We start from the raw sequence: 12,216 nt of genomic DNA on the forward strand, positions 1-12,216 counted from the left end.
CGTGTCCAATAACAAAACAGAAAAACAAAGAGGCTCGGCGGCGGTCTATGCTTTTGATTCCATCCCCAGCACTGTGAGTTCAAGGGCAGCCTTGTCTGCATAGTGAGTTCCAAGCTAGCCAGGGCTATATAGTAAGACCCTGTTTCAAGCCAGGCAGTGGTAGTGCACGCCTTTAACCCCAGCACTCCAGGAGGTAGAGGCAGGTGGATCTCTGAAGTTCCAGGCCAGCCTGGTCTACAGAGCAAGTTCCAAGACAACCAGAACTACACAGGCAAACCCTGTCTCAAAAAACAAAAAATAAAACGCTGTTTAAAAAAACAAACAAATAGCTAGGCACAGCAACCAGGAGAGGCATCCCTGTGGTTTTTTAGGCTAACTTGATCTATGTAGCAAGTTCCAGGCCATCCAGGACCGCACGACTGAGACTTAGTCTTAAAACAAAACACAACAAAAAGAAAAGGAGAGGGCTGGAGAGATGGCTCAGTGGTTAAGAGCACTGCCTGCTCTTCCAAAGGCTCTAAGTTCAATTCCCAGCAACCACATGGTGGCTCACAACCATCTGTAATGAGGTCTGGTGCCCTCTTCTGGCCTGCAAACATACATACAGATAGACTATTGTATACATAATAAATAAATAAATAAATATTTTTTTAAAAAAAAGAAAGAAAGAAAAAGAAAAGAAAAGAAAAGAAAAGAAAAGAAAAGGAGACAGGAAAGGTGCTGATGGCAGAGCGCTTGCTTGGTGTTCAGGAAGCTGGGGATTCCATCCCAGCAGGGACTACAATGAACATGGTAACACTCCCCCATCATCAACTTAGTAGGTAGGGAGGGACAGGAGAATCAAAGTTCAAGGCCATCCTCAGCTATATAGTGAGCTAGAGGTCAGCCTGGTCTACAGGAGACCCAACCTCAAAAACAAGCAACAGCCGGGTGATAGTGGTGCATACCTTTAATCCCAGCATTTGGGAGGCAGAGGCAGGCGGATCTCCGTGAGTTCAAGGCCAGCCTGGTCTACAGAGCGAATCCCAGGACAGCTAGGGCTACACAGAGAAAACAGGTCTCGAAAAACTAAACAAAACAAAGCAGAACAAGCAACAAACAAACAATAAAATCCAATGGAGTCCGAATCCTTGCTACCGGTGAGAGCGGAAACCGCTCAGGAGCTAGTTTGCAGCTGATGTTAGACAGAGCTGACGAGTCTAGCCACCATGAAGATGAAAGATGGCTGCAAACCTCTTGTCACTTAGGAGATGCTATCTCATCTCCCCATCCTGGGCTGATCTAGCCAGGCAGCCCAGACACCAGCTGTGGGTGTGAAGAAACTTTCCACTGAATTCACCCCCCTCCAGCAGCAGGGCTCTGCCAACTTCACACCTGTGTGAGAGATTTAAGAACTGTTGATCTAGTGGTGTGACTCTATGGAGTGCTTGCCTAGCATGTGAAAGGCCTTGGTCCAGTCCCTCAACAAAAAAACAACAACAAAAAAAAAGTTGTTAAACATCTAGGTTGCAAGGTAATTCATAATTATTACCCAGCAAGAGTTCCTGGAGCCCTCCACCCAGTAACTCCACCCTTGTGTATAAGGCAGAGTGGAACTCCCTCCCGGGTGTCCATAGAGATGCTCAGGCAGACCAGGCTGGGCTCAAATTCACTACATACTGAGGATGCCTTCTGACGGGCTACCATGTCTGGTTTTATGCCGTTCTTTAGACAGGACCTAGTGCATTTTAGTTAAAATGCCACATTCCTAGACCTAGATGTGTTTACGTTATTGAAAATATGAAGAATCCAGCACTCAGGAGGCAGCGGGAGGCAGATCCCAGTGAGTTTGAAGCAAGTCTGATCTGCATAGTGAGTTCCAGGCTAGTGAGATCCTGTGCCAAAAAAGAAAAGAAAAGAAAAAAAAAAGAAAAGAAAAGAAACGAAACTGAGAGCGAACTGCAGTCGGGCGGTGGTGGTGCACACTTTTGATCCGCCCCCGGGAGGCAGAAGCGGGCGGATCACTAAGTTTGAGACCAGCCTGCTCTGTAGAGCTAGTTTCAGGACAGCCAGGTCTACACAGAGAAACCCTGTCTCAAAAAACCAAAAGAATAAAAAAATAAAATGAGAGAGACAGAAGAAAGCCTTGTCCTCAGGAGATATGAGCTAAAGGAGACAATAGTCTAGCCAGAATGGAAATGTGCATTTGTCTATGCAATGTTCGCAGTCTGAGAGGAAGTGGTGAGCATCCATTATACTCTTCCACAAGCTCTTTAATTGAAGGATTTTCAAACCTAGTGATAGTGAATGTCAGAGCATCCTAGTATCCTAAGAAGCCAGACTGAGCTAGGGAAGAGACAGCTCATTTAGTAAAGTGCTTGTAGAATTCCACATCTGTAACCTCATTGCTGGAGGGTAGGCAGAGATAAGCACATCCCCAAGGTGCACTGGCGTGCCAGCCTAGCTGTACCTGTTAACTTCAGGCTCAGCGAGAGATCTTGTTACAAAAAACAAAGACGAAGCCTGGGGTGGTGGTGCAGGACTTTAATCCTAGCCCTTGGGAGGCAGAGGCAGGTGGATCTCTGTGAGTTCAAAGCCAGCCTGGTCTACAGAATGAGTTCCAGGCCAGCCAGAGGTACACAGTGAGACACCTCTTTCAAAAACAAAACAAAACAAACAAGCAAAATACAAATGAAAGAAAAGATGAAGGGCTGGCTTCTGTAGGTACCACCTGCATGCATGTGCACACACATATGCTCCCATGCACATAAGTCAAATAATAAAAGGTTTTAAAAATAAAGATAAAGAAGGATTGAAGAAAGCCATGCAACACTGACCTCTGGCCTCCGTATGTATGCTCACACAAGTGCATATGTGTATGTATGTATGTATATATATATATATATATGTATGAACACATCACAAAAACATGCTTACACAATTCACACACACACAGAGTATCAAACCCAAAGGCCCACATCCTATCTATGACTTCCTTTTAAAAAATTATTTATTTATAAGAGTGGTTGCCTGCATTCATTCATGTGCACCATGTGTATCTGGTTCCCAAGAACGCCAGAAGAGGCTGTGAGATCACCTAGAACTGAAGTTGCAGAGAGTTGCGGGCCACCATGTGGGTACTGAGAAGTGAATCCTCTGCAGGAACAGCTGTGGCGGACCGTGACTTTAACTAGGCAAAGACGGTTTACATCTGTTTAATGATGTAAAGAGGTGTTACACTTGTTTCACCTTGCCTGCCTAAGGCACCTGTTTGATTTAATAAAAAGCTGAACAGGCAATAGCTGGGGAGAAGAGAGATGGGCATGGCTGGCGGGCAGAGAGAATAAGTAGAAGGAGAAATCTAGGCAAAGGAGAGAAGAAGAAGGGAGAAAGAGAGGGACACGCCCGGGCCCAGAAGCCAGGAAGCCACTAGCCAGACACAAGAAGCAGGGAAACTAAGATAAACAGAAGGAAAGTAAAAAGCCCTGAGGCAAAATGCAGATAAAGAGAAACAGGTTAAGTTACAAGAGCCAGCCAAAAAGGAGCCTAAGTCGGCCAAGCACTCATAACTAAATCATCCCCATGTCATGGTTTGGGAGCTGGTTGGTGGCCCAAAAGAAAAAGCCAGGTACCAGCAGCAAGTACTCTTCAACCACTGAACCATCTCTCTAGCCCCAAATCTACTTTCTTTAGGGGACAATGTGGAAAAGCCATGAAAACAGTGGTTCAGTCGCCAGGGGTTTGACCCTGACGGGTCCCTAGAGGATCAGTTTTCATGGTTATGGTAATTATTCTGTGTTCTGTCCAAACTCATCACATTTAAGGCACAAGCGGACTGGGATGCAATTCAGTGAGTAGCGTGCTTACTTAGCATGCACGGAGCCCTGGGTCCATCCCCAGCATCACGTCAAATGAGTGCAGTGGTACAGCTACAAACCTGTAATCCCGGCGCTCAGATATGAGTAGGTGTCAGAAGTTCAAAGCCAATATCAGCTAAAAACAAAACCAAAAAACACTTAAGGGCTGTGATGTGGTTCCACGTTAGACATTCCAGCATTCTGGAGGCCTTAGTTCGGTGTCTTTGTGGAAAATCAAAGGTTAAAAAAAACTTTCAGATTTTAAATTTGGCCATGCATGGTGATGCATACCTTTAGTCTCAGTATTCAGGAGGCAGGTGGCAGAGGCAGGTGGATCTCTGAGTTTGAAGCCAGCCTGATCTACAGAGCCAGTTCCAGGACAACCAGGGCTACACACACACACACACACACACACACACACACACAAAAATAATGGTCTCAAAAAAGCGAACAAGCATTTAAACTTATATATTAATCCTTGTGATAAGCAAAATTGTATCCCCTGAAATATATGAAGAAGCCCTGTGTCCAGAGACCTAAGCATATGACTTTATTTGGAAGTAGGATATTTGCAATGCTGGATTAGACAGGCTGTACCTCCAGTGATTGACATCCTTGTCAATGGTGGTTTGAGTCACAGAAACACAGAGGGCAAGGCCATGAGGAACCTGGGTGGAAAGGTGAAAGGCAAGAAGTGTGGAGCATTTCTCAAACCCTGGAGGCTGGAAGAAAACAGGAGATGCACTTGCTCTGGAAACCCCAGAGGAGGTGGCACGGACGGCCGACTTCCATCCTCCGGAACTGTGAAAAAGCACATTGCTCTTGCTAAATCATAGTCCGGGACAATTTGCTTTATCGGTCCAGAGAAACTAAAATCCCAACCTCGACAGGTTGACTTTTGTTTGTTTTCTTGACTTTTAGGATATGGTTGGTGGTTGCTATTGTTTCTGAGACAGACTCTCATGTAGCACAGGCTGGCCTCAGACTAGCTAAGGAGCCTAAGATGACCCCAAACACCCAATCTTCCTGTCTGTACATCTCTAGAAGGCTGGGATTATAGGCGTTTACTTCAATGCTCAGCTAAGGCAAAGTCTTGATATATAGTCCAGGCTGACCTGGAACTTACTATGTAGCTCAGGCTATTCCAATTAATGGAATCCTCCCGACTTCAGCTTCAGGAGTGCTGGGATCGCAGGCCTCCACCCTCACACTTAGCCGGCTTGTTTTAACTGGGGATGGATTTTGGAAACATTCTTATTTATGCATTTTGAGTGCGTCTGGTGAGGTGCTAGGGCACCACAATACATGTGTGTGGAGGTTCAAAGACAGCTTACAGAAGTCGGTTCTCTCCGTCCACCATGTAGGTCCTAGGGCTTGAACTCAGGCAGGTGTGGAGCCATCTCACAAGACCTTGAAAGCAAATTTTTTTTAAAAAAGCAGCAAGTTGAGGAGAGCTGGGTTTCTCTTCTGACCTCTGTGGGCTCCTGCACACTTGTGGTGCACATACAAGCACCCAGGCACACACGCACACATTAAAAAATCAAGTATTGAGCAGTCCCTTTAGCTCTGCGGTGAGTGCTGAGAGCCATGGAAGGTAAGCAGACCTTAGGTGGCGCCTCTGAGGAAGAAACAGGCAAGGAAAACTTAGAAGAGCAGAAACAGCGGCCATCACAGGCAGTGCTGATATGCGTTTTCCTGGAGAAGGAAAGAAGTAACCAGAGATCACAATGCTCTTTCTCCCCGCTCTGTGTCTCCCCCACCCCTTCAACTCATATTGCTGAAGCTGCTCTCGAACCCCCGATGCTCCTGACACTACCTCCCATGTGTTAGGACTTTGGGATGTGGTACTACACACAGGGTTTTCTCAGAGTATTATAAGTATTATAAGAGTATTATATATTGGGCTGGAGAGATGGCTCAGTGGTTAAGAGCATTGCCTGCTCTTCCAAAGGTCCTGAGTTCAATTCCCGGCAACCACATGGTGGCTCACAACCATCTGTAATGAGGTCTGGTGCCCTCTTCTGGCCTGCAGACATACACACAGACAGAATATTGTATGCATAATAAATAAATATTTTTTTAAAAAAGAGTATTATATATAGTATTATATATTATATCTACAAAACAGAAAGAAAACTTTTGATGACCTAACAGGACTGGAAAAGGCCCTTATGAAAAAGAAATGAAAACCTAAATTCCACCTAAACGGGAAATGAAAAAGAATCTGAATGGCCCACAGTGGCTTTCTTCCTTTCTCTTTTCTTCTGATCAGGTTCTCATATAGCCCAGGCACGACTCTGAACGGCTGATCCTCCTCCTACTTCTCCCCGAGTGCTGGGATCACAGGCTACACCCTGCCTGGTTTATGTGATATTAGGAATTGTATTTAGAGCCACGGATGTTAGGCGAGTGCTTTAAGCACTGAGCTATATCCCCAGTGTTTTTTTGTTTTGTTTTTTAACATTTTTTTTATTTTTATTTATTATGTATATAGTGTTCTGTCTGCATATGTGCCTACTCGCCAGAAGGGGGCACTAGATCTCATTACAGATGGTTGTGAGCCACCATGTGGTTGCTGGGACTTGAACTCAGGACCTCAGGAAGAACAGTCAGTGCTCTTAACCTCTGAGCCATCTCTCCAGCCCTGTTTTGTTTTGTTTTTCAGTTAAGAGACAAGATTTCATAACGTAGTCCAGGTTGGCTTGGAACTCACTCGACAGCCCAGGCTGGTGTCAGACTCCCAGCCATCCCCTTGCGTCAGAGTTACAACAAAAGCCATCATACCTGGCCTCCCTTGGCTTCTTTCTGTTTCGAATATCACCCAAAACCCAGAGGAGAAGCTAAGTCTGATATAATCCTAGTACTTGGGAGGTTGAGGCAGGAGGATCAGGATTTGGAGCCAACCTAGGCTACATAGTGAGTACCTGTCTCCAAATATTTTTTTCCTAGTTTGGGGATATTTTATTTAGATAAAGATGTGTAGCATGTCAAAAGGCAGGAGCCTTCCATGACATGTGAAGAGGCAGGGGGCTTAGGTAAGGCCACCTGCCTTCAAAGGATCATTCAATGAAGCACCTAGAAAACTCTTAGATCCTGGTCACCAAAGGAAGGGGGAGGAGGAAGCTGGGGATTCACTGTTACTGGAGTGGCGTTAGCCGGCAACAAGATTCTGGCTACCCTAAGTGGTGGCTGGCCTGGAGCAAGCAAGGGACATTATTCTAAATCACCAACGCTGGGTTTCTCAGACTCCAGTGCTCGCTGCCTGGAGAACAGAGGGCTGGAAGAGCTGGAGGGTGGGCTCTGGGTGGGTACGCTGGAGGGTGGGCTCTGGGTGGGTACGCTGGAGGGTGGGCTCTAGGTAGGTACGCTGGAGGGAGGGCTCTGGGTGGGTACGCTGGAGGGTGGGCTCTGGGTGGGTACGCTGGAGGGTGGGCTCTAGGTAGGTACGCTGGAGGGTGGGCTCTGGGTGGGTACGCTGGAGGGCGGGCTCTGGGTGGGTACGCTGGAGGGCGGGCTCTGGGTGGGTACGCTGGAGGGCGGGCTCTGGGTGGGTACGCTGGAGGGCGGGCTCTGGGTGGGTACGCTGGAGGGCGGGCTCTGGGTGAGTACTGGAGGGTTCCGCTTTCCGGAGATGCCTGTGCATACTTCTGCATTGCAGGTGTGGGAACTGACCCAGGGGCTCTTCCTCCTGCTTCAGGAAGCTCTCTGAGTTTGTGTCCTCAAAAGGCCCAAGTCAGGAAACCACAGGATTCAGCAAGATGCTCCTTACTCAAGTTCTAGATGTCCTCATAGTGGTGACCCAGGTTTGAATACCAAGGGAGTGACCGAGGACCTAACCTTGGGTGCAGGTCCCTATTCTAGGCTCCAAAGCATGGTCTTCAGAATTCCAGGCCTCCCTCACCCAGAGCCTCACCCCATGGCATCCCTCTCACAGCAGGTGACAGTAGGTACAAGACATCCAAGGGACTCCAGAGCTAATGTCTTCATACTCTTCCTGAGGAGGTGGCCCTTTGCCCACGGAGGCACACGGAGAATGATGGAAAAACTAGGAGCTAATTGCATCACAAGCACCTACCCACCTGGTACTTTGAACTTAGACCCATTTTGGATGGAATTGTCCCAAGTCGAAAGGAGCTGAAGATGAACTGGGTTAGCAGCTGCGTTAGTAGGGTGTGGTCTGTGTAGTCCAGCAATGTCTGTCTCACACTGGACAGGCCTGGGAGGTACTGAATGTCTCAGCAGTCCCGGTCTGAAGACCTGGAATATTCCTGGAGACCTGCTGGTCTGCAGTCTACACTGGAATCCAGAAGTCGGTTCTCATATTGGTGAAGGAATGCCTCAGCAACAGGATAAATGAACCTGCGTGGAGAGTGGGGCCAAGCAGGCCAAAAGCAAAGTTTCTTCTTCTTCCATGCTTTTTTGTTTTTGTTTTTGTTTTGAGACAGGGGCTCACTTCATAACTCTGGCTGCACTGAAACTCACTATGTAGACCAGGCTGGTCTCATACTCCCAGAGATCTGCCTGCCAACTGTTGGAATTCCTCAAAATACTCAACCCACCCCAAGACAGAATTTTCCTGTGTAACAGCTCTGGCTGTCCTGGAACTCAATTTGTAGTTCAGGCCGATCTCAAACTCAGAGATGTGCCTGCCTCTGCAGGAATCTGCTACCAGGCCCAGGCTCGAAACAATTTGTTGTTGTTGTTTGTTGTTGGAGCTTCTGTCCTACCTGGTCCCCGAAGTCGTTAAGCCCCGAAGAAATCACACAGAAGTCTACATTCGTTATAAACTGATTGGCCCAGTATCTCGGCTTCTTATTAACTCTTACAACTTATATTAGCCCATTATTCTTATCTGTGTTAGCCATGTGGCTTGGTACCTTATTCAGCGGGGCAGTCACATCTTGCTTCTTCTGTGACTGGGACAGGACTGCAGACTAGGACTTCCTTCTTCCCAGAATTCTCCTGTTCTCACTGACCTGCCTCTACCTCCTATCTGGTTGTCCCACCTGGCTACTGGCCAGTCAGCATTTATTTAAAATATAATTGACAGACCATTGTCCCACACCAGTTGTTCAAGACAAAGTTTCTCTGTAGCTCTAAAGCCTGTCCTAGAACTCACTCTGTAGACCAGGCTGGCCTCAAACTCACAGAGATCCACCTGCCTCTGCATCTCAAGTGCTGGGATTAAAGGAATGTACCACCACCGCCCAGCTCAAAATGCTTTTTTTAATATAATTTATTTATTTGTATTTTATGTACATTGGTGTTTTTGTCTGCATGTATGTCTGTGTGAGGTGTTAGATCCCCTGGAACAGGAATTACAGACAGTTGTAAGCCACCATGCAGTTGCTGGGAATTGAGCTCGGGTCCTCTGGAAGAGCAGTCGGTGCTCTTAACCACTGAGCCATCTCTCCAGCCCCCAAAATGCTTTTTTAAAAAGGGTGCTGGCAATAGTAGCCAAATAGTCAAGACTTTTTTTTTTAAGTCAAGGGCACTTGCCCACTATTTGCGAGACCCTGGATCCAATCTCTGGTACTGAAAAAACAAATAAACCAAAACAAAATCCTGCCAAACTGAAGAGAACACTGGAAAAGAATATTATTGTACATTGAGTTAAATAACCTGGAATAGGAAAATTAAAAGGGGGAGGGGCAAAGGATCAAAGAGCAAGAGAATGATGAAGATGAAGAACACCTTTGTTCCAGGAGAATTTTCTCCTTGTCTGTAGAGCGTCTCTCCCATCCCAAACACAACACACTATTTTCCCCTGCCCAGTGTTTTGAGATTGAGTCTCCTGCTTGTAGTCCAGGATGGTCTGTAACTTCGTACACATGTCGAGCTGGCCTAAGTTCAGGTGCCTGTGTACTCAAACTATAGGCATGGACCCCTACGCCTGGAAATATAACCTACTCTCCTCCCTTCCTCCCTTCCTTCCTTCCTTCTTCCTTCCTTCCTCCCTTCCTTCCTTCTTCCTCCCTTCCTCCCTTCCTCCCTTCCTTCCTTCCTCCCTCCCTCTCTCCCTCCCTCCCTCCTTCCCTTCCTTCCTCCTTCCTTCCTTCCTTCTTCCTTCCTTCCTTCCTTCCTTCCTTCCTTCCTTCCTTCTTCCTCCCTTCCTCCCTTCCTCCCTTCCTTCCTTCCTCCCTCCCTTTCTCCCTCCCTCCCTCCTTCCCTTCCTTCCTTCCTTCTTCCTTCCTTCCTTCCTTCCTTCCTTCCTTCCTCCTTCCTTCCTTCTCTTTCTTTCTTCCCCTTTTTCTCTATCTCTTGTTCTTTCCCCCCTTTCTTTCTTTTAGCTCTGTAGACCAGGCTGACCTCAAACTCACTGAGGTCCTCCTATCTCTGCCTCCCGAGTGCTGGGATTAAAGGCGTGCGCCACCACCACCTGGCATAATTCCTTTTTTCTAAGGAAGAAAATGAGATGCAAGGCCTCAGAAGCTTATTTGTTTTGGGTTTTGAGCCAGCGTCTTGCCTTGCAGCTCAGGCTAGACTCAAGATCACCATTCTCCAGCCTTGGCCTCCTCCATGCAGGCTCTGAAGCAGTTCTTGTTGACCCACAGAATAAACGAGCTATATATAGGAACAGCATGTCTTTCATCTAGTTTTGCTATAGTCTATATGACATCACTATACTACTAAATGCTACTCTGTAGTTGCTAAAAACATTGCAGCTATTTTCTTGACATTCTGAAAGCTTCTACATAATTTAAAAGAATAACTTAATAGTGTGCTCAGTATGAAATATTTCATACAAAGCCTTTAAGTCCTCCCCACATATGTCTATTGTTCATAGACTTCATACATGGCATAAAAGCCCGGAGGCACTGTGGTTTGGAAGCAAGCCCTTCCTGCCCTGCTGCCTGTGTGGAAGAGAAGGGAGGGCTCTAGGGTTGTTCCCCTGGCCTCTAGATGCCCAGCGCAACTAGGCCAAGGTACTGTAACATCTGGGAAGACTTCCCCCAAAATGAGACTCCCTCCCTTCACTGCTAGCCATGGCTCATTAGGGGCTAGTTAGATGGAGAGGAGATGGGAAGAGGTGTGGAAGCCAGACACAGGACTCCGGATGCCTGGCTGGCTTGGGAGCCCCACTGAAGAGCACGGGAGGGCTGCTGAATGGTTCCTCATATCCAGCTTCTCCAGGGCCTCCCTGGGGACACTGTCCCTACTGCCCATCGTCCTCCACATAAGTAGTGAAAAAGAGATGGGACTGGACATCTCCAGGTGTAGGGTGGCCTACAGCTAGGTGCAGAGCTGGGAACTAGATACAAATTCCCAAACCCCTGCTGTTCTGGAGACGAAAGCAGGATGATTGGGTGTCACAGTCAGTGCTGGTGACATAGAAAGACTCCATTCTAGTCGGTGCTAGACAATCTGGCGCGAGGGTCTGTATGTACCTACAAACAATAGGCTTTACCCCTCACATCTGGGTTCCTCACCTAGGACTGGGATGACCTCATAGGTTTGTCCTGGGGGTGGAAAGCAATGGAACACACGGTGAGTCACCAAGCGCGGTTGTCACTCTCATTGACTCTTCACGCTCCGGCCAGGCAGGAGCTGCCGCTGCCCCTCCTTACTGATAAGGAAACTGAGGTCAACTGAACAGCACAGGCACACACACCTCTGGCCAATAGCCAAACTGGAGTTAGAACTGAAGCCACGTGATGTCAGCACCCAGGAATCAAGCTCCTTTGCTCTGTTGTTTTATTGGTTTGTTTCCAGTTTATAGGTCTACACCCCTCCCACGTCTTGGGTGTGCTGTGAACCTCCCAGAGTTTCATCACGTCCAGATGAACTCAGCACCTGCCTGATTGGAAGGCCCTGCCAAGGTGGGCTAAGCGTGGTGTGCTGGCTCGGGTCCAAGTGGCTGGCCATTGGTTTCCTTTTTCTTTTTTTTTTCTCCTTTCTTTTTTTCTTCCTTCCTTTCTTTCTTTCTTTCTTTTGGTTTTTGGTATATTTTGTGTTTTTGTTTGTTTGGTTTTATCTCTATGAAGTCCTGGTTGTTCTGAAACTTGTTCTGTAGACCAGGCTGGCCTTGAATTCACAGAGATCCTCCTGCCTCTGCCTCCTAAAGGCTGGGACTAAAGGCCTGAGCCACCACTGCCTGGACACTTTGCTTGATTTTCAAAGGGAAGAGGTGGCCCGACCAAGGAGAGGATGCATTGTCTTCAGCTCTCCAACGCCCATCAGTTTACTCTTACAGGTGCTGGGGAGGGGGCCGCAAATGACATTCTTGAAAGAAGGTCAGGCAGTTTTCAATCTCTAGTTCCTTTCCAAAGACTTGTGTCCCACATACTCTCTGCTGGTAGTAAACCTGTCTCATCCCCAGCACCCAGGAGTGCCAGCCCCTGAACTATTTCTTCAAGTAGTCCTTGTGTCCCTTGTCCCT

Source organism: Chionomys nivalis, chromosome 7, assembly GCF_950005125.1.
Source record: "Chionomys nivalis chromosome 7, mChiNiv1.1, whole genome shotgun sequence".
Taxonomy (NCBI): domain Eukaryota; kingdom Metazoa; phylum Chordata; class Mammalia; order Rodentia; family Cricetidae; genus Chionomys; species Chionomys nivalis.